General features: G+C 42.9%; 1 long non-coding RNA gene across 1 annotated transcript in view; it reads left to right on the plus strand.

Moving 5' to 3' along the window:
• The window catches only part of LOC309398209, a 49,628-nt gene extending 27,974 nt beyond the window's left edge, over window positions 1–21,654 (plus strand). The window contains exons 2-4 of the long non-coding RNA XR_014176370.1: window positions 16,819–16,999; window positions 20,378–20,530; window positions 21,492–21,654. This is a non-coding gene — a long non-coding RNA (uncharacterized lncRNA). The remainder of the gene's footprint in view (window positions 1–16,818; window positions 17,000–20,377; window positions 20,531–21,491) is intronic.
• The last annotated feature ends 721 nt before the right edge of the window (window positions 21,655–22,375 follow it).

Raw genomic sequence — 22,375 nt, forward strand, 5'->3', positions numbered from 1 at the left:
TCCAATGTGTACCAGTGTAATACTTTCTGAGATTATATATATTATTTTATTTATTCATAATTGCTTTCCATTCATTCCATTGACTGTATGGGGTATATGCAAATGAATCATTTATAACAGTTAATTTTGCTCCCTCCATTTGGGGAAGGTAAAGTTTTGTGACTGCAGATGAGAAAGGATGAGCTAAATTTCGGCAGGAATTTTTTATTGCTGTGGTGTTTGACTTAGAGTTCTAAACTATAAAAGGTAGGGATATGTAATCCATTCACGTTGGGTTTAAAGAAGAAAAAATTGTGAGAAAGAAGAGAGGGCAGTTAGCCTTTGACATACAACCACAATTGAGCCCCAAAATTCTGCTGCTAAGTGGGACAGTTGTTAAATGAGTTTGGCCCCCATTTTATGATCTTTCTTTCCACCTCACTGAGGACTACGAGCATAGGCTTTCCAAGCAGAGGGAAGACTTGCGGGAGTGCAAGGCCAGGTACTGGCATCTCAGTGGGCTGAGATAGTCAGCCAGTTCCAGGCCATGATGCAGTCCCACTGGAACGAGCCCCCCCCCCCCCCCCCGGCTGTTGGCCACCAGCAGCACTTCCCTCCAGCCTTCACCCAAAGCCCCACACCAGGAGGCTGAAGCAGACCCCAAATCAGAATTTCTCCCCCCACACACACACCCACACAAAAAGATCCCGAAGACTCTGCAACAACACAAGCATTCATTGCACGTATCTGTCCCAGGGGCCATATTTTGACCAGGGCTGCAATGTGAGTTGCCCCAGGTCAGATCCTCTTTTATGACAACCCCCAGAAACTTAAACCTGGCCACTTGCTCCACTCGGTCTCCATTGATAAGCAAGGGCTGGAAGTCTGATCTATTCCTTCCTTGAGAAGACGGGAGGGCACTTTCCCTTCACCTTTCTCCATTCCTGCCCTCTATTGTTCTTTCTTTTCTTTTCTTTTTTGTACAAATTGCTGTGGCACCCTCCCTTCCCCGTGATAGATGCTGTCACTCTTCCAAAGTTTGGTATTGATTGCAAGAGAGGTGGGAGGGAAAAAGAGACGGCTCCATTACATTTCGTGATTGTTTCCTAGCTTGATTTATTTATTATTCATTACATTTATTTATGACATTTACATGTCTTGGTTGGCTGGATTAATTAAAAGATTTCTAGGCCACCTTTAAGGCTGAACTCTCCCAGGGTGGTTTACCTCAGAAGAGAGAAACAGTAATGCAACAAACATCGCAACTGAAATATTGAACAAGCCAAACTACGCCTCCCTAACGCTAAAAGCTCAGTTCCAGTTGAACTAGGAGGCAGAATTATTGGACGCGTTGTGGGGGGGGCGGAGTTTGTGTGAGTGATGGGAATAAATTCAAGGGAATAAAATTTGAGTGAATAAATTCTATTTTTCTTTTCCCCCCCTCAAATTAATGGAATGCCGTGATTCCACTCATCTCCACATATTCCACATGTTCTCAGTCTAAGAACAATAGCACTTAGACTTATATATCGCTTTACAGTGTTAGACCATTCCAGACAAATGATCATCCAAACTCTTCTTAAAAACCTCCAGTGATGGGGTGCTCACAACTTCTGTTCCACTGATCGATTATTCCAATTATCAGGGAATTTCTCCTTAGCTCTAGATTGCTTCTCTCCTTGGTTAGTTTCCACCCATTGCTTCTTCTCTTGCCTTCAGGTGCTTTGGAGACTAGGAAGAATAAAATGTTATTCTTTTATCATTTCATATGTTGTTGTATTCTCTCTTGTTATTTCATTATTTATTATTTGGAGAATGAAATGTTAACAGTTCCGTGGCTGTGCAATATTCCTTCACAAACTGGGAGTAAAATCGAGTTCTTCCATCTGTCTCATTGTATTGGAAAGGACAGCGCTCAAGCTGTCAAAACGTCCTTTCCCCATCATTTGCCCATGCAAGGGTCACAGCTGTCTTTCACCCATTAAAGATAATTTCACCCGTTGTCAGTGGCTGTGTTGTCTTCCTCTCCGTCTCCATTTCTCCCTCGCCTTTTAGTTTTTCCTTCCTTCTCCTCTAAGTCTAACATCTACATAACCTTGTCAGGAAACTTAAAAATACTGCTTGTTGTCAAAAGAAATACGGAAATTGTGAAAGGACGCATCCGTTTTCCCATGAAGAAGAGACAGAACTATCTTTACTAAAAAAAAAAATTGACACCAAGTATCCCCCACAGGTGGGAAGATTTATCCCTACCCATGAGTCCTCCTCCTCATCAGAGTGGCTAGCAAGATAGCTGAATCATTGATCTGTTTTGTTGTTGTTGTTAGTTGCAAAGTTGTGTCGAACCCATCATGACCCCATGGACAACGTTCCTCCAGGCCTTCCTGTCCTTTACAATCCCTGGAGTCCATTTAAGCTCATGCCTACTGCTTCGGTGACTCCATCCAGTCACCTCATTCTCTGTTTTCCCCTTCTTCTTTTGCCCTCCATCGTTCCCAGCTCTTCTCCAGGGAGTCCTTCCTTCTCATTAGGTGTCCAAAGGATTTGAGTTTCCTCTTCAGGATCTGGCCTTCTAAAGAGCAGTCAGGGTTGATCTCCTCTGGGACTGACCAGTTTGATCGCCTTGCAGTCCAAGGGACTCGCAGGAATCTTATCCAGCACCATAGTTCAAAGGCCACAATTCTTTGGCGATCAGCCTTTCCTACGGTCCAACTTTCACAGCCATACATTGCAACTGGGAAAACTATAGCCTTGACTATAAGTCAAAACTACAGCCTTGATCTGTTTAGAAAGATTCTAATCTTCTACCTTCTTGCCTTGGAATCAGATTCCATGAATTCAAAGGAAGTAAGTTCTAAGGAGACACTGCAGGATGGACGCCAAAGGGACTTGACCCAACCTGGACCCAATAATGATGCTCAACCTAACTTGAGAGAGGGAGAAAAATCTGAGCCAGCATTTTGACTTAGAAGAATCCAGAGGAGTTATTGAAATTTCTCGTGGTCCAGTGTATAGAGAGGACCAAAGAAAAGGATGCAAATCACCTCCAAGATGTGGCTTTACTCCCAAGTCGACCCTACTTTCTTAGTTCTTCTTATCTTCTGGCAGATCTGCACAGGCACACACTGGGAACAGGCTCCAGCTGTTCCTCTGCTTTGCTGCTGTCTAGCTCCCTCTCTGCCTCCGATGCAGAGAATTCGTCTGAGCTTTCCTCAGCCTCCAGGACTGGCCTATGTTCCTCCCCAATCTCTGACTGTTCTGGCAGCTCCGCTGGCCACTGGTGGGCCACAACGTATACTTCCTAAAAAATAAAAAGAAACGAAATAATTCCCTCCTTCAAAAATGCTACAGGTGTCAGCGTTCTAAATACCATGCATGAAATCAATCAGAGACCAAGGCAGAATCATCCTTAAAGTTCCAATTTAATCATACAGGCAAGTTAGCATGTCTATGGAATTCCAACTCTGATTTTTCTTCCTGGAATTCCACCCAGTTGAAAGTTCATGATCTTATCCCCACACCTACAAATCCATCACATGTTCCAATTATCATCTTCCACGCTGGCATCTACACCGCTCTGCTTCCGGTCAGGTGTCGAGGTGCAGAGACAAAAGATGACCTTGGCTTCTAGAAAAGAATGACAACAATACATTCCACAATCCTACTCCTTTCTATTCTCCCCTCCCAACTACTACACTAATGAAACAGCATAGGAAAATAATAGAAAGTGTGGCAGGCCAAAGATCCTAAAAGAACATAACTACAGGCCTGACAACAGGCTTGTTTCCTCCTTAAAGCTTCTTGCCCATTCCCTCTTTGACTAGATCTCCATAAGTACTTCAAAGAATGCATTGTTTTATTCTTCCAATTTTCTCCCTTTGTATGGTTTGCTGGGCACGTAGAGTGGGGTGATCCAGGGGAGAGAAAAATCATCGAAATCTCTAGCATTTATCTTTAAATTTGCAAAGAGTGGAGTCAGCATTCAAATTTCCCCAAGATTTTTTTTCTTTCCCAACGTAAAGTGTGAAGTAGCAAATTACAGATAATATCTTTCTGTAAATTGCCAGTTCCATCTCTGACAGATGCTCAATATGCAATGATACATCCCGCTTTGATGAATCCCCACTAACTCAACCAGCTTGGACGGGATTCAAAGGCCATTTCTGGTTATTATTGCTTCTCTTCCCCCCCAGCTCAAAACAGAACAAAAAAGCCTTTTAGCCTGGAAAAAAAAAGAAAGAAAGAATCGGTAACAAAGCGGACCAGATACGCAAAACACAAACAAAAGAAATTAAATGCCACAACTGTAATGGTCTATGAGTTCAATATTCATCGGTGGTTGCAACAGCTTTGCAATTTCATGTTTTTTTAGCTAGGCAAAGGGGACTTTAGTGATGTTCTCGCCTTGATTTCCTCGGGAATATTCATGAACCAAAATACTGGGGTGAATTTAAATGTAGACCTGCATTCAGCCCCACAATGCACACACAGAGAGAGAACATTTGGGAAAGAGGTAGTCCTCGGGTTATGACTGTAGTTGAGCCCTACAATTACAGTCCTAAGTTATGACAATGATAAAGTGAGTCACCATGAACCCAGGCCTGATTTTATGAGGTTTCTTACAGCGGTCATTAAGCAAACATTGCAGTCATTCAATGAATGCTGCAGTGGTTAAGCAAGCCCATTCTCTGAAAATTGGAAGGGCAAGCCTGGTTCCAGGAATAGAGTCGTAAATCACTGTCATGGGATTGTGGGCACTGCAAACCACTGCAAATATGGGCTGTGGGAAGGGCAGAGGTCAGAATTATAAAATGTGGGTCATAGCCCTTTTTGGGAGGGTCTGTTGTAATTTTGAACGATCGCTAAGCAACTGTTGGGGTCTGTCAGCTGCCGGCCAAATCAGATGAGGAGAAGGAGGAGGCATGGGAGTTGGGGTCAGCGTCAGGGCAACCTGAGAAGTCCAAGGGGGAAGAGGGAATGGAGCTGGCAGAGAAAGGGGGGAGAGAGGTGTCCATCACTTTTCAGATGGAGAGTCAACAGCCCATTGGTCTGGAGGTGGCTGATGAGGAAGAGGAGAAACAGCTGGGTCCAGTGCCTGATGCACGGATGTGCAGAAAGCAGAGGAGAGGAGAGCAGTGGAAATCTATGGGCCGGTCCTTGGAAATGAAGAGCCACCACTGCTAGAGAAGCCTCACCCTAGCTCTGGGGATAAAAGGCAGTGGACGGAGATGAATAGATGTGGTAGACAACAATTCCTCTCCCTGCTGGGCAGACTTGTTAGCCTGCGGTGAGAGAGAAAGTTTTTTGTCGGGACTGCTGGCGCTCCTAACAAAGGAATCATTGATTTAACTACAGAGGGCTTGTCATGTTTGAGGAGCTCAGTCAGAACAGGAAGTGGTTGTAAGTCAAGAAGTATCTGTAGTTTCTTCTTTAAATAGTCATAGAAGAGGGTGGACTCATTATTCTTTCCTCTTTCCTCCTGCCTATTTAGAAGGTGATAGCTATTGACTTCTTTCAAGATATAGGAATATCCGGTCTTCCAAGTGGAAACTTGGAAACAAAGTTTAATGTCAATGGCATCCCTTCCTCCGAATAAAGACATTGATTGGTGGAAAGATGGGGTAGAGACACAATATATAAATTAATTAAATCTTCTGAATTTGGACAGGCACTGGGAAAATCCAAGTCCTAGTCTATCTTTAAACACAGAAGCTCCCTGTGCTTTCCTCGGGTCAATTTCCCTCCTAGGCAGTTGCAATAGATAACATTGAAAGAAGAAAAACCACTGGGGAAAAAAAGATGGGCTATCAATCCAATGAATAAACTACCTTAGCAGGTAGCAGCTCAACATCTGCCCCAAGATCTATCTTAATAAGGCTATGTGTCTGTGGGAATTCTCCATCATTCAGCTCATGGTTGTCTCAAAGGTGCTTTTCCAAAAAAGACAATTAGACTTTCTTGGGTTTTTTCTCCCCTTGAAAACATAAATTGCATTAACAGAGGGATACAATCAAAATCGAGTGAGATGCTAATACCACTCTGTAAAGCCTCAGTAAGGCCACACCTAGAATACTGCGTCCAGTTTTGGCCACCACACTATCAATCAGATGTCGAGACTCTAGAAAGCGTGCAGAGAAAAGCAACTAGGATGATTAAGAGACTGGAGGCTAAAACATACAATGAACAGTTGCAGGAACTGGGCATGGCTAGTCTAGTGAAGAGAAGGACCAGGGGAGACATGATGGCAGTGTCCCAACATTTAAGGGGGTTCCATAGAGAGGAGCGGGGTCAAGCTATTTTCCAAAGCACCCAAAGGCCAGACAAGGAATAATGGATGGAAACTGAACAAGGAGAGATTCAATCTGGAAATAAGGAGGAATTTTCTGACAGTGAGGACAATCAACCCATGGAACAGAAGTTGCTTTTGGAAATTGTGGAAAGGTTTCAAAAAGAGACTGGACTGTCATCTGTCGGAAATGGTGTAGGGTCTCCTACCTGGGTGGGCAGGGGGTTGAACCACTAGATGACCTACAAGGTCCCTTCCAACTCTGTTCATCTACTAAACCTTTTGCTTTTCATCTAAGAAGCTCCTTCAGGTCTGAGTTCTGAAGAACCTTCTTGGATGAGAAGGCCAAGGTTTTGAAGGTGGGGGGAAAAATACCTCCATGAAAATCCAATTGCCTTTTGTAAAAGCAAAACCTTTGGAATCATATGGCTCAGTAGTGGGAGTCAATTTGTTTTACTACCAGTTCTGTGGGCCTGGCTTGGTAGGTGTGGTGTGGCTTAGTGGGCGTGGCTTGATGGGCATGGGGAAGGATACTATAAAAACTCCATTCCCTCCCCACTCCAGTGGAAGGATATTGCAAAATCCCCATTCCCTCCCTTATCAGTTGGGACTCGGGAGGCAGAGAATGCCATATTTTTCAGACTATAAGACGCACCAAGATTTTGAAGAGGTAAATTTTAAAAAATGTTTTTGCACTCTGCTGGCCTACCAAACTGGGGGCTGGGGGGGGGGATGAGTAAAAATTGGCCCATTTTTTTGCAAAAAACAGGGCATGCATAGGCTTTGGGAGGCTTATAGAATGCTCCTGGGGGCTGGGGGCAAAAAATGGCCTGTTTATTGCTTGTTCTTCCCTCCCCAGCCCCCAGAAGCATTTTGCAGGTGTCCCAAATCCTCTACATGTCCATTTTTGTGAAGGGGGAGAGGTTTTGGGATGCCCAAAATGCTGTATTCAATGTATAAGATGCACCCAGATTTTCACCCTCTTTTGGGGGGGAAAAGTGCACCTTATACTTCAAAAAATACGGTAGATGGGGGCGGGGCCAGCCAGAGGTGGTATTTGCCAGTTCTCCGAACTACTCAAAATTCCTGCTACCGCTTCTCCAGAACTGGCCAGAACCTGCCAAATACCACCTCTGGTAAGGCTGTGCTGTTTTCCAAATTAAAAACCAAAACAACCCTTCGCCAATGAGCAGGAGAAGCATTCAATAAATAAACCTTTTCCACCAGGACGATTAACCTCCCCCTTCTTTAAAACTGTATTAAAAGAAAAAGAAACCTTTACCAGGAGAGAGATGGGGGGGGGAGGGAGGAAAAAAAGGAATAAAGTCATTAAGCTGAAAAATGGGCAATCAAAGAAGCAATTGCATTCAGCAGATGGGAAAGCAGCAGGTGCCATCCTGATGGGAGTTGGCTCCCATCACAAGCTTTCCAGAATGATGCAAGTTGACAGGGGAGGGAATTAATCTGTCAGTGAACAGGCACTTTCTGTCCATTAGCTTGCTTTTGATACATCCTTGCAGCTTCCTGGCTGCTCAATACCTGTGTCCATTCATCCTCTCCACCAGGCAGAAGGGCAGGGCCGGCCCCCTGAAAGCAAAACGAAATTTACCCGAAACCACACCAAAAAAACCCATCGCGCTGAACCTTGCGTGACAACGGCTGAGCCCAGGTGACCTGCTAAGCACCATCCTGCATTAATTGAGGCAGGGGTGATCCAGTAAAACATGTCTCCACCCTTGGCTGGGATTTCAGCTTCCAGCCCATGAATAAGTCATAAAAGCGCCGATAGTTGGAATACATTAGAAAATGCACATTTGGATTAGACAATGGGATGGGGAGAACGTAACGATGGATAAGGGTAGGGTAAATATTAGTGACTTCTCAGTTCAGTGCACAGTGAAGAATGAAGGACTAGAGGTGACATGATAGAGTTATAATATTTTTGAGGGGCTGTCGCAGACCAGGTGGGGTTGACCTGGTCTCCAAAGCACCTGAAGGCAGGACAAGAAGCAATGAGTGGAAACTAATCAAGGAGAGAACCAACTTAGAACTAAGGAGAAACTTCCTGACAGTGAGAACAATTAACCAGTGGAAGAACTGGCCTCCAGAAGTTGTGAATGCTCCATCACCGGAGAATTTCAAGAAGAGACTGGACAACCATTTGTTTGGTATGATATAGGGTCTAGTCCTGGAATGGGAGATCCTTTAGATCAGGAGTGTCAAACTGGTGGGTGTGGCTAGGGGGTGTGGCCAGGGTGGGCGTTGCCAGCTTGACATCACTCATCAAGGCTCCGTTTGTTGCCACAATGGCCTCCTGCAGCCCTCTGCCAGCAAAAACACAGCTTAGGGAGGCTGTGGATGACCCACCCGGGCTTCATATATATTGGCAAAGGGCTGCAGAAGGTTGTCACAGCCAAAAATGGAGCCCAGGCAGACTGCACATGGCCCTCCCAAGCTCCATTTTCTCTAGCAGAGGCACCATGCTTCCTTGTTTCCAGAGCTGGACTGCAGGTCAGAACTAAGCATCCCCTGGGCCAGATCTGGCTCCCCGGGCCTTGAGTTTGACACCCCTGCTCTAGACTAGAGGACCTCCATGGTCCCTTCCATCTTTGTTATTCTGTTATTATTTTTCTTTCGGTAGTGTTTTTCCCCCTGGAGGAAAAATCTGAATCACCTGTACTCCAAAGCTGAGATATGAAGCAAAAACTGGACTGGGTCACAGTGTGTTGTCACACTTCTTGAAAATGTTCTTCTCTCCTGAAAGAGGCTTCATGTTGTGGCCCACCAGCGACTAAGGGGGCTGGCAGCAGAGTCGGACAGTGAGGAGGTTGGGGAGGAGCATGGGCCAGTCCTGGAGGCTGGGGAAGGCTTGGAGAAGGGCTCTGCATTGGAGGCAGAGAGGGGGCTGAGATCTGGCAGTGATCAGGTGCCTAAGGAGCTAGACAGCAGTGAGGCAGAGGAACAGCTGGAGCCTGTTCCCAGTGTGCGCATGCGGAGAGCTGCCAGAAGAAAAGAACAACTCCGAAATCAGGGTAGGCTTGGGAATAAAGTCACAGGTGGAAGATGATTAGGCCCTCCCATAGGAAATAAAAGAGGAGTGAAAGGGGAGTGGGCTTTTGCAGGAAACAATTTGTTCGTTCGTTAGATTCGTTTCAGGAGTGTGAAGATCTGTCCGTATATCTCAGAGACTCTGTGCCCCGAGTTTTCCTTGCCCAGCACCTCATTTGGAAAATATTTACATGGCAGCTTTCCAAGATAGATAAGGTCTGTGGTCATAAATACTCATTTGAAAGACTGTTTACCAGGCCTTGCTGAATGTGAATGAGAGGAATTCACATTCATTTAATAAAAGGGGTTTTGTCAGGACCAGGACTGTGCCTCGTGCTTTTGGGGGAAGCCTAGCTCAGAACATTTCAGGGGAATTTTTTTTCTCAACCGCTTTCAGAATGTCATTGGAATGTCTTTCTAATTTGCACTTTTGATTTGTGGGGGTGCAAAAGATTTGGGCTACCCATCATCTTCAGGCGGCTTGCATGTCAGGATATGAAACATCCCCATAAGACCGTCTCCTGAAGTCTTCCCTGGAGAGATGCTGGAAGCCCAGGAGACCTCAGGCTGCTGGCAAGATATGCCACAAGTCAGAAAGTTATCCTGTAACCATCTTGTCACTGAAAAACCCAGGAGTGTTTTTAGGAATTTTGCCACTTCTTCTTTTGGCAAAGACAGGGAAGATAAATTGAATGAGGGTGGTTGAAAAATGCAGAATAGATGTTTAAAGGTAAAGGTTCCCCTCGCACATATGTGCTAGGCGTTCCCGACTCTAGGGGGCGGTGTTCATCTCTGTTTCAAAGCCGAAGAGCCAGCATTGTCCGAAGACGTCTCCGTGGTCATGTGACCGGCATGACTCAATGCCGAAGGTGCACGGAACGCTGTTACCTTCCCACCAAAGGTGGTTCCTATTTTTCTACTTGCATTTTTACATGCTTTTGAACTGTTAGGTTGGCAGAAGCTGGGACAAGTAACAGGAGCTCACTCAGTTACACGAGGCCAGGGATTTGAACAGCTGAACTGCTGACCTTCTGATCTACAAGCTCAGCATCTTAGCCCACTGAGCCACTGTGTCCCTTATAATGTATATGTTTTGCACATTGCTATTGCGAATTCTCCTTCTTTTTCCTCCTAGGAATCAATGGGTTTTATGTCTTTCCATGTGTGTCACAGTTTTCAACTGCAAAGTAGACATCAGCAAAATGAAGCTAATATGGAAATTGAAGTGAATTCTCTCCTCCTACACCACGTCCCCAAATACTTGGCCTTTACTGAGTGACCATCTGGGAAGGTTGGGGTTTTAGCTGTTTGGCACTAGGCTGATGCAAATGACAATTGCAAGTATTAGACTTGGCAAGACTTTAGTGGCAGACTTTCAGGGCACTGCATCCAAGAGGTTGTTCCCTGAGAGGTAAGTATTGGGTTCCAATGACAGGAACAAATGGTAGAGAAACTGTAGACCAGAACATCAGTCATTTGTTCTATCTGCTCTATTCTATATTGTTGGGGCTGGAAATTGGGAGAGCCTTAAAAGATGTATGGATTCTCCTTCCTTGTCTTAACCTCATGCTCAAGTCCAGACTATAACAGCATTTCACAACTGTTGTACGTCATCATCAAAATACTTGGAGGCTCGCCAAATAGCTTGGGAGTCAGAAACAGTAGCACCTGAAGGATGGAGTATAGTTAATTCAGAGCTTTCCCCCTCCCCCATGTGAAATTTTGCATGGTGGGCAAAACTGAGAAGATATTTTGGTTCTTACCTAAAACCTTCTGGGATTTTGAGTGACATTACCAGAATTAAATAGGCTTCAATTGCTATCTATTGACTTCTGATGGCCATTGATAGAAGTGAACATTTTGTGTGTATGAGAGAGAGAGGGAGAGGGAGGGAGGAAGAGAGAGGGAGGGAGGGGGAGGGAGAGAGATGATAGATAGATGATAGATAGATCAGACAGACAGACAGACAGACAGACAGACAGACAGACAGAGATAGCAATAGCACTTAGGCTTATATACTGCTTCATAGTATTTTAAAGCCATCTGTAAACAGTTTACAGAGTCAGCTTCTTGCCCCCAACAATCTGAGTCCTCATTTTACTGACCTCGGAATCAAAATTGAGCCTGGTGAGATTCGAACTGCCAAAATGCAGGCAGCCGGTGATCAGCAGAAGTAGCCTGCAGTATTGTACTCTAACCACTCTGCCATTGCAGCTTTAAATAGAAGTTAGATAAATAGATAGATGATAGATAGATAGATGGTAGATAGATAGATAGATAGATAGATAGATAGATAGATAGATAGATAGATAGATAGATAGATAGATAGATGATAGATAGATAGATAGATAGATGATAGATAGATAGATAGATAGATAGATAGATAGATAGATAGATAGATAGATAGATAGATAGATAGATAGATAGATTCAGAAGGCTATCCTTTAAGAGCACACCATTCTATAAATCCCCAATAGACCTATAGATCCCGGGAAGTCTTTAGATTTATTTGATATAAACCCAAATTATGGCTATATTGGAATCTTTATTTATTGCTCTTATTTACTTGATTAAACAGAATCAAAAAAGAAAAAGAAAAACTGCAACGTATTACATATAAGCAGTCCTTCAGTTCCCACATATTGGAATTTTATGAGCTGCCTCTTCATAAGATAAGCACCTGATATGATTTCCTCTAGTCCCCAGGTAGCTAGAAGGTAATATTAGCAGGGGGGGGATATGATTCGATTGTTATGCAGTGTCCAGAGCACAGTCAAAATTGGTCTTCTGTCTATTCTATTGCCTACTCTGAGACTCCAAGTTATAAAAATGTTTCCCTTAACTTGAAGACGCAAAAGGTGACCAAATATCCTTTTTTCCCCTCCATTAACAACCAGTTCAGAGGTGGTATTCAGCAGGTTCTGACCAGTTCTGGAAAAGCGGTAGCAGAAATTTTGAGTAGTTCAGAGAACTGGTCCCGTCCCCATTTATTCTCTGCCTCCCGAGTCACAGCTGATTGGGAGGGAATGGGGAGTTTGCAGTATCCTTCCCCTGGAGTGGGGAGAGAATGGGGATTTTGCAGTATCCTTCCCCTGGAGTGGGGAGGAAATGGGGAGTTTGCAGTATCCTTCCCCTGCCACGCCCACCAAGCTATGCCCACCAAGCCATGCCACATCCACCAAGCCATGCCTACAGAACCGGTAGTAGAAAAATTCGAATCCCACCACTGAACCAGTTCTATATTTTCAAAACTTACAACAATTGCTAGACGTTAACAGTACAACGTCACCGTTATTCACAGCAAATTCAAGGTACGGCTGTGTTAAGAATGACACAGTGACGCTTTTTTGCCGTGGCTACTCCTGATGAGCTCATTTAGAATCTATTCACATGTCTATGGTTCTTCCTCCCCCTCCTTTTTTCCCCCTTACTCTTATTTTCTTTAAAAATCACACACACACACACACAAACAAAGACTCCCATGCAAAATGAATCAAAGTCCATTGCTAAATGATATGCATAATCACTCACCACTGTCACCGCTGGAAGGTGATATTGCAATGACATTGAGGAAATTAGATCTATTCTTCATACAATTATACAGCTACTCTTTCACTCTCGTGCCATTCTAATTGGAAGGGAGCACTGGAATGTGAAGCCAAGCGTATTTCAATATCTAATTATCACCCAGTAACTCTTTCTTAAAATAGTTTGCTTAAAAAGATGCCCACTAGGAATGCTGGTCCAACATTGGACATGCAAAGACTACTCTTCCAGGAAGCATCTGATAGACAAGTGATGAGCTGGATGCAATTAAAACCCACATTTCAGCTACATGATCGAGGAGCCATAGAGTAGGAATGGAGGATCTGTGGGGGGGACCGAGAAGTTACCAGGCTACATTTTTGGGGTGCTGTTATCTCAGGAGCATAGCCTATGGCAATGAACCCTAGTTACAAGTTTAGGGTTCTCCTGAGTTCCACAGCTTTGTTGTCCCTGGAACAGGTCATCCATTCTCAACTTTTGTTGTTGTTTTCTGACACATTGCGACCCCATGGACAAAACATGCAGCATTGGAGAAGTCACAATTTCTGGAGGCAAGTCATTCCGCTGATTAATTGTTCTAACGTCAGGAAATTTCTTTTTAGTTCTAGGTTGGTTCTCTCCTTGATTAGTTTCTATCCATTGCTTCTTGTCCTGCCTTCAAGGGATTGGGAGAAGAGGTTGACCCCCTCTTTTGGGGGGCAGCCCTTAGAGATTGGAACATCCTTTTTTTCCTTGATGTTCAAAACAATGTCCCCTCTCATTTTAAGTTCTAATCACTTATCCTACACCACCAACCTACTTCCGTTCAAGGGTCACCTCTCTGCCAGGAAGTAATGCTGGGATTTCTGTCTGCACTTGGAAAAAAGCAGAACTCAATGGAACAGCATCCCTTTACATATGGGTTAGGAGACAGTTGTCTTTCAGGTTTTTACGGGACAATTCCAGAATGCACCAAAGTAAAATTGTCTACATTTTACGGGACAATTCCAGAAATGCACCAAAACACCTACTGCAATTTTGCTACTTCGTTAGTCTGCTTGTTAATTCTTCAGTTTATATGCCACTTCATTTCTGAAGAGTCCAGGTAGCCTACAAATAACATAAAATTAAAACCTTGGACTTCTATGGCAAAAAACAGAAGGCACCAATGGATATCCATTCGGACCACAGTATCTTCAGACATTCCTGAAGGACTGAGTCTCCATAGAACCTTAAACATATAATAGGGAGTTGGTAAACCCAATGATTAATGCTAAGATATTCCAAAGATATTAGGGACACGGTGGCTCAGCGGCTAAGACGCTGAGCTTGTGAATCAGAAAGGTTGGCAGTTCGGCGGTTCGAATCCCTAGTGCCATATAACGGAGTGAGCTCCCGTTACATGTCCCGGTTTCTGCCAACCTAGCAGTTTGAAAGCATGTAAAAAATGCAAGTAGAAAAAATAGGAACCACCTTTGGTGGGAAGGTAACAACGTTCCATGTGCTTTCAGCATTTAGTCATGCTGGCCACATGACCACAGAGACGTCTTCGGACAGTGCTGGCTCTTCTGCTTTGAAAAGGAGATTAGCACCGCCCCCTAGATTCGGGAACAACTAGCACATATGTGCAAGGGGAACTTTTACCTTTACCTTATTCCAAAGATGGGTGTCATAATGGAGAAGAACTGAATACAAAGACCATTAGATGGCCGTCTCTCAAATTTGGGATCTTCAGCAAGCCCTCTGCATAATTCTGGAATTTTTGAGAAATTAAGCAACAGGGATGAAATTCAGAAGGAATCAGGGGGGCTTGAAATGCATCAGATTCTAGATCCTAGGAAAGCTATTGGGCTTCTGAGAAGCCTCTTAGGTGAAAGTAATTTTAGGAGGCATAAAGAGCATTTCTAGATGCGCATGAAAAGAAAGAAAAGGCATAATTATGGCAAGAAATATACTTGCATGATAATCACTTACAAGGTACAGCAATGATGAGGACAACAAAAGAACATTGCGCTGCTTACTTGAAAGAAATCAACATATAGATGAGGCTAAATACATTTCTTAACAACCTTTATTATTCTTGCGCACAGTTTAATTTCTTGGAAATGGAAAAAAAAGAAAGAATTTCATTTTGATTACAAGGTCTCTTTCTTCACCCATGACATTGTGGATTTTTGGAGAAAAACATAAAGCAAGGAAAAGTCTACAGCATTAATATGGAGCAAAGGCTGTTTTATAATGTGAGACGTTCATTTTGCTCTTCTTAATAATTCAAAATCCCAGGTAATTTTCTCTCTTCTTCGGTGAGCGGTCAATCCTAACTCACTGTAGCTGATATTGATGTTGAAAGAGCAGTGAAGAGAAGGGTGATTTTAACCGTTCAATAGAACTTACGTGCTGGTACTAGAATCTAGATTGAGAGAGAGAGAACATTGACTACTGAACTGCAAATGCCATCATCCTGAGCCATCATGCTATTAAGTAGAGGTGATGGGAGCTCACATCCAGCAACTGCTAGAGGCCACAAATTCCATTAATAGAGGGAATAGAATCAAGATCATGTGAAGTTATAGTACCGCTTTACAAAGCCTTAGTAAGACCACACTTGGAATACGGCACCCAGTTCTGACCACCACAATACAAAAAAGATGTTGAGACTCTAGAAAGAGTGCCGAGAAGAGCAAGAATGATTAGGGGGCTGGACTGGAGGCTAAAACATACGAACAATGGTTTAAGGGAACTGGGTATGTCTAGTTTAATGAAAAGAAGGACTAGGGGAGACAAGATAACAGCCTTCCAATATTTGAGGGGCTCCTACAAAGATGAGGGGGTCAACCTATTCTCCAAAGCACCAAAAGGCAAGACAAGACACAATGGACAGAAACTAACCAAGGAGAGAAGCAACATTGAACTAAGGAGAAAATGCTAACGGAAAATCAACCAGTGGAATAGCTTGCCTTCAGAACTTATGGGTGCTTTATCACTGAAGGCTTCCAGTGTCTGAAATGGTACAGGGTCCTCTGCTTGAAAAATAATTGCTGTCTGGAAGTCCAAAGGGTATTCAGAATTACTTTACACATATAGAAAGAGTGCAGAGAAGAGCAACCAAGATGATTAGGGGACAGGAGGCTAAAACATAGGAAGAACGGTTGCAGGAACTGGGTATGTCTAGTTTAATGAAAATAAGGACTAGGGGAGACATGATAGCAGTCTTCCAATATCTCAGGGGATGCCACAAAGAAGAGGGAGTCAAACTATTCTCCAAGGCACCTGAAGGCAGAACAAGAAGCAATGGGTGGGAACTAATCAAGGAGAGAAGCAACTTAGAACTAAGGAGAACTTTCCTGGCAGTTAGGACAATTCATCGGTGGAACAACTTGCATCCAGAAGGTGTGAATGCTCCAACACTGAAAGTTTTTAAGAAGATGTTGGATAACCATTTGTCTGAAGTGGTGTAGGGCTTCCTGCCTAAGAAGGAGGTTGGACAAGAAAACCCCCAAGGTCACTTCCAACTCTGTTATTCTAAATTCTAATCAAGGACAGAAGCAACTTAGAACTTAAGGAGAAATTTCCTGACAGTTAGAACAATTAATCAGTGGAAAAAACTTGCCTCCAGAATTTGTGAATGTTCCAACACTGGAAGTTTTTAAGAAGATGTTGGATAACCATTTGTCTGAAGTGGTGCAGAGTTTCCTGCCTAAGCAGGAGTTTGGACAAGAAGACCTCCAAGGTCCCTTCCAACTCTGTTATTCTATGTTCCTGAGCTAGATAAGGTTTCTACATGAACACCAAGCTAAAATCTTTCTTCTGTTTTCCTAAAAAGTTTCTTTCTTTTCAAAAATAGGTACCGGTCAGCAGACTTTATTCTGGATGTGGTGGAGATGTGGTTGTTTTAGAGGAAATAATCAGATGAATAGTCATCTCAAGTCACCTATTCATTTTATGACTGTTCTCATCTCCATCTCTCTTTTTTTTTACAGCACTGACAAAAAGGCAGCACAAGGTTTTTTAGGGCTGAAGTTCTAAGATTTGAATACGTCTCTCTTCCGCAGAGAACTTCGGTGACAAGGAGAACAAAGGGTCAGCCCACTTGGCTGTTCTCTAGTGAACAAAGGGAAAAGAGCTTCACAATTTCTGTCACTTATGCTTTAAGCACACCAGGTACTTCTTGCTGTGAGAACAAAGTGATAAAAAAAACTGAAGTCACTAAAAGGATGTTCTAATGTTGCACCTTCTTCGTTTATTTTACATGGGATTTCTTATGGGACTACCTAGAAAAGAGTATCAACCACATAATGTTCTAGGAAGGGACTCAGTGGCTCAGTGGCTAAGACATCTTGATCAGAAAGGTCAGCAGTTCGGCGTTCGAATCCCTAGTGCAGCATAATGGAGTGAGCTCCCATTACTTGTCCAGGCTTCTGCCAACCTAGCAGTTCAAAAGCACGTAAAAATGCAAGTAGAAAGATAGGAACCACCTTTGGTGGTAAGGTAACAGCGTTCCATGTGCCTTTGGTGTTTAGTCATGCTGGCCATATGGAGACATCTTCGGACAGCGCTGGCTCTTTGGCTTTGAAACGGAGATGAGCACTGCCCCCTAGAGTCAGAGATGACTAGCACACATGTGTGAGGGGAACCTTTATCTTTAATGTTCTAGGAATGACTTCTGGACCAACAGCTCTGGATTAGACCCAGGGATAGTAAATTGCAGGCCTAAAGTTTGTTGATTTTTGCCAGGTCCCATAAATCATCTCTACTATGCTATGTTGGTTCTGTAAATGGGAATTCACACTTCTTGGGCCCAAGAAGAAAGTTGGAAACTTTTTCTGTTTTTGTTTTAGGGGCGAAGAAAAATGGATAGCAGCCAAGACAATATTTCTTATTTTTCATCTACGGTATCAAATTGGAAGTCAATTCATAGACAATGGATTGTACTGTATACTCTGGTTATTTTGTTTTGTTTTACAGAATCTCTTGCTATCAATATTCTGCCAGCTTGCAGGTGTTTGTTGGACCATGTTTAATTTATGTGCCCATCTTTCTCGGCATACCAAGAAAGGTGAAAGACTCAACAACCAATCATTGCCTTATTTTTGAAGCCTGCAATTTTGTTTTCACATTAATAGACATCTGGCCATCCAAAATTATAAGCAGGGGAAATAAGTTTCTTCTATTCTGATCTTCTATTAAGATGAATAAATGGCCTGTCTTTGTATGTGGGTGTGTACAAAAAGATATTGAAATATCTTTTACCAAGAAAGAACACTTTCATTCACTTGAGATCCTTCAAAGATTTAATGCAGACGACTGAATATTTCTCCCTTCCTTCCCTTTTTTAATTTTCTGGAAGGATGTTCTTATAATAAGATATGACAGAAAGATACAGAAAGGTCCTTGTTTGGTTAATCTACTGGTTGGCCACTTTTGGTACATTCTAACCTATATAATTCTCAAATTCTCTTTCATCCTCCAAGTTTGACTGGTTAATGCTTAAGACCATGTCTCTTAGGACAATTGGGGGGGAAATGGCGTTTTCCACCTAGGAAGGTGGAAAGAATCAAGAAGTCTACAATGGATTTTCAACAAAGTTGATTAGCAGATTAGAGGCTAAAACCTATGAAGATCAGTTGCATGAATTGGGTATGTCTACGGTAGTTGAATGAGAAGAAGGATTAGGGATGACACGATAGCAGTTTTCCAACACATAAGAGGCTGCCAAGAGAAGCACTAGAAGGCAGGACAAGAAGCAATGAATGGAAACTGATCAAAGAAAGAGGCAACCTAGAACTAAGGAGAAATTTCCTGCCAGTAAGGGCAATGAACCAGTGGAACAGCTTGCCACAAGAAATTGCGGATGCTCCATTATTGGAGGTTTTCAAGAAGAGATTGGACATCCACTTGTCTGAAATGGCATAAGGTTTCCTGCCTGAGCAGGGGGTTGGACTAGAAGATTTCCAGTTATTTGGTTATGTCTTCTACTGTATCTGTTTTCTTGATGAAAACTGAGCTTTTCCCTCAGACAAGAATGCCAGGTGGGAGACCAAGATCACCATTGCTCTTACGAGGAGAAAGGGCTGCCTAAAATTCCTCAGCTGAGGCTGGTATCTTGGACTTGAAAGATCTAAAGACCCCAAAAAAATGCCAATGTGGGTTATCTCTTTAGTTGGACATTATCATTTGATTTAATAATTTGGATTGATTAGGCCTCCAAAAGAGACCGTATTTGCTTTAAAACCCTGTCTCTGAGAACTTACAGGGGGAAATGTGAATAAATAAATCAGCCCCCCTGTTCTTTGGTGCATTTGGCCTTTAACTGTCAAAACATGCTACTACCTGTCCATTTCTCTTTTCTCCCTCCATGTAAAAGGGTTTCTACCACACATTGGATTTTTAAAGAAGTCCTCCACCAGTAGACTAAAATCAGTAGGAGTCACTTGCAGTAATTCTTACTCTTAATCTCCCTATCAACTGACTAGATTGGCATCTAAATTGTATATTTTACTGGTTAAGGCAAAGCTGGGACCGAGATGGTTAAGATATAAACAGTATGACATATACAGTAAAAGGTAATGTTAAAGATTCCCCTCGCACATATGTGCTAGTCATTCCCAACTCTAGGGGGCGGTGCTCATCTTTGTTTCAAAGCCAAAGAGCCAGCGCTGTCCGGAGACGTCTCCGTGGTCATGTGGCTGGCATGATTAAACGCCAAAAGCGCACGGAACGCTGTTCCCTTCCCACCAAAGGTGATTCCTATTTTTCTACTTGCATTTGTTACGTGCTTTCAAACTGCTAGATTGGCAGAATCTGGGACAAGTAACAGGAGCTCACTCCGTTACACGGCGCTAGTGATTCGAACTGCCAACCTTTCTGATTGACAAGCTTGGCGTCTTAGCCACTGAGCCACCGCTTTTCAACTGACTAGACTGGCAGCTAAATTGTATACTTTAGTGATTAAGACAAAGCTAAGACAGAGATGGTTAAGCTATAAGAAGTATGACATATATAGCATCCTCCAAGTGTATCTAAAAAACCTTGCAATCCCATCCAGGAAAAGTAATTGGTTGATTAATGAAAAGAACAGAAAAAAGAGAGCTTTAACTCATGGTTTTTTTTAAAAAAAACTAAATATTGTAATGGATCTACATAATTTATCATATTTATTTAGAGGGTTTTTTTTGTCAAGTTTCAGCTGACAATCTTTCCATATTTACTTGGAAATCCAGCTACTGATCTCCAAAATACACATCTATCCCAGAGGGATGTATTTAAAAAAAAAATACATAGAAGTTGGTGTGTGAGTCGAGTTAAAATTTTGCATTCGTGTCTTTATTTGTGCTCTTTTCATCTTGTATCTGTCAAAGCAGAAACCGACATTAATGTAAAAGGACAACATTAAAAAAAAAAGATTTGTGGCAATGCAGTCTAGCAGGTTTTTATGAAGGCTAAATTTGTTCAAAGGCATCCTTGTGAAAGCTGCCTGCCAAATTGGCAGAGATGGGTATAGAAAAGAGCTTTAATAACTCTTGGATTATTGTTTTATAGCTGGAAGAAATTCATGAAGAGGAATGTTGCACAATTCAACATGAAAACAATTGATAGATTACCAGGCTGAGGCATTTTAAGAACTTCACTCATACCTTGCTTAAATACAATCAGAATGTGCTCAACTGAAGATGTATTTATCTTATTAAAAAGGTAAAAAAATTTCCCTGTCAGTCATGTCTGACTTGTGTGCTCATCTCCATTTCTTAGCATTTACTCATGCCGGCCACATGACCAAAGAGACGTCTTCGGACAGCACTGGCTCTTCGGCTTTGTAACAGAGATGAGCGCCGCCCCCTAGAGTTGGGAACGATTAGCACACAAATACAGGGGAGACTTTACTTTACCTTAGTCATGATGGGAAATCTGGAGATTTTTACAAATGAGTGTTTTTTGCATCCAAATTCTATTTCAAAGCTAAGATCTTCTGATACGGTATCTCATCCTTTTCCAAAAGGTCTATCATGAATTAGATTTCTTTGTCCAGGAATATTTTAATTTTGAATTGAAGAATGGTTTTTTCCTTAAATCACTTCCTCTGTTGAATCCAAAGAGTCCTTAGAAAACCTTCACTATTCAACAAAAAAATAAAATGTGGAGAAAGATACTTTTGCTGCAGTGGTGGCTTGCAGGCGGTACGCCCCAGTACGGGCGTACTGGAGCCTGCCCGGAGCACCGGATACCATTCCCGCCCGCCCGCGCCCCCTATCTATCTTTAAACTTTTTTGCGCTTCCGCAGAAATGCATGGTGCATACAGCACCTGGGCAACGCTCTGCCAAGCAGCTGGAGGCTCACTGAGGCGTCGCTGGACAGTAAGATGCATTTGTACCCTGCACGCATTCATGTGGAGGACACCGTACAAGTTGCATCGGGATCCAGAAACCACTACTGTTTTGCTGTCTGGGTTTTTTTGGTCCCTATAAACAAATCAGTTTAAGGGAATGGCCTGAGTTTATGAATAAATTAATTGTTTTTCAACCTCAGCTACAGGTTGAAGAGAGCGAATGTCTCTCTCTTTATATTTAGTTACTTCTTCAGTTACTGCCTTCAATCTAACACTGTCTTTTTTTTCCCCATCTGGGATCTTTCAAAATCATTTTATTTCTATTTCAGGATGAAGCCATGGCAAACCAACAAGAACACAGACTCACCTAATCATCTGACAGTTGCAACCTAGAACGAAGCCTTCAAAAATGATAGCAGCATCTCTGCTATCAAAATCAATCAGTTGTCCTCCTCATGCAGGAATTGCTACTGTCCTTCAACTCTGAAGGACATCCAATGATTCTGAGGAGCATTGACCATATACATCTCCATTTCACAGATTCACGGTTCTTTGAAGAGAGTTACAAACTCTTATAGAAAGAACGTCTACCTTAATAAAATCTGATTCATGGTGTCAAGTGATGGATCTACTAGTAGGTCTCACTTGGGCAGTGTTCTGACCCAGGCTTCCTTAGAAAGCAAGAAGCAAGGTTAGTTGGTCCTGGCCAAACCCTTTTTATTTACACAACTGTGAATTCCTTTCATTCACAGTCCACAAGGCTTAGCAAACAGTCGTTCAGAGGAATATTTATCAACACGAACCTTATCTCATTTGGAGCGCTGCCAGATAACTAGTTTCCCAACACAGGGCAAAGTTAAAATTGGCACAGAGTCTCTTAAAGTTACAGACAAAACTTTCCACTCTTGACACCACCGAATGAATGAATGAATGGTTTCCTGCAAAAGTCCACTCCTCGTTCGCTCTTCTTTTGTTTCCTATGGGAGGGGCCAGTCACTCCTAAATTGACCCTGCTTTCCTAGTTGTTCTTGTCTTTTGGCAGCTCTGTGCATGCACACACTGGGAACAGGCTCCAGTGTTCTTCTGCCTTGCTGTTGTCTAGCTCCCTCTCTGCCTCTGATGCAGAGCCCTCATCTGAGCTTTCCTCAGCCCTCAGGCCTGGCTCAACTTCCTCACTGTTTGACTCTGCTGGCCACCAGCGGGCCATAACAGG

The sequence above is a fragment of the Natrix helvetica genome, assembly GCF_964273705.1.
Source record: "Natrix helvetica genome assembly, chromosome: 12".
Lineage (NCBI taxonomy): Eukaryota > Metazoa > Chordata > Lepidosauria > Squamata > Natricidae > Natrix > Natrix helvetica.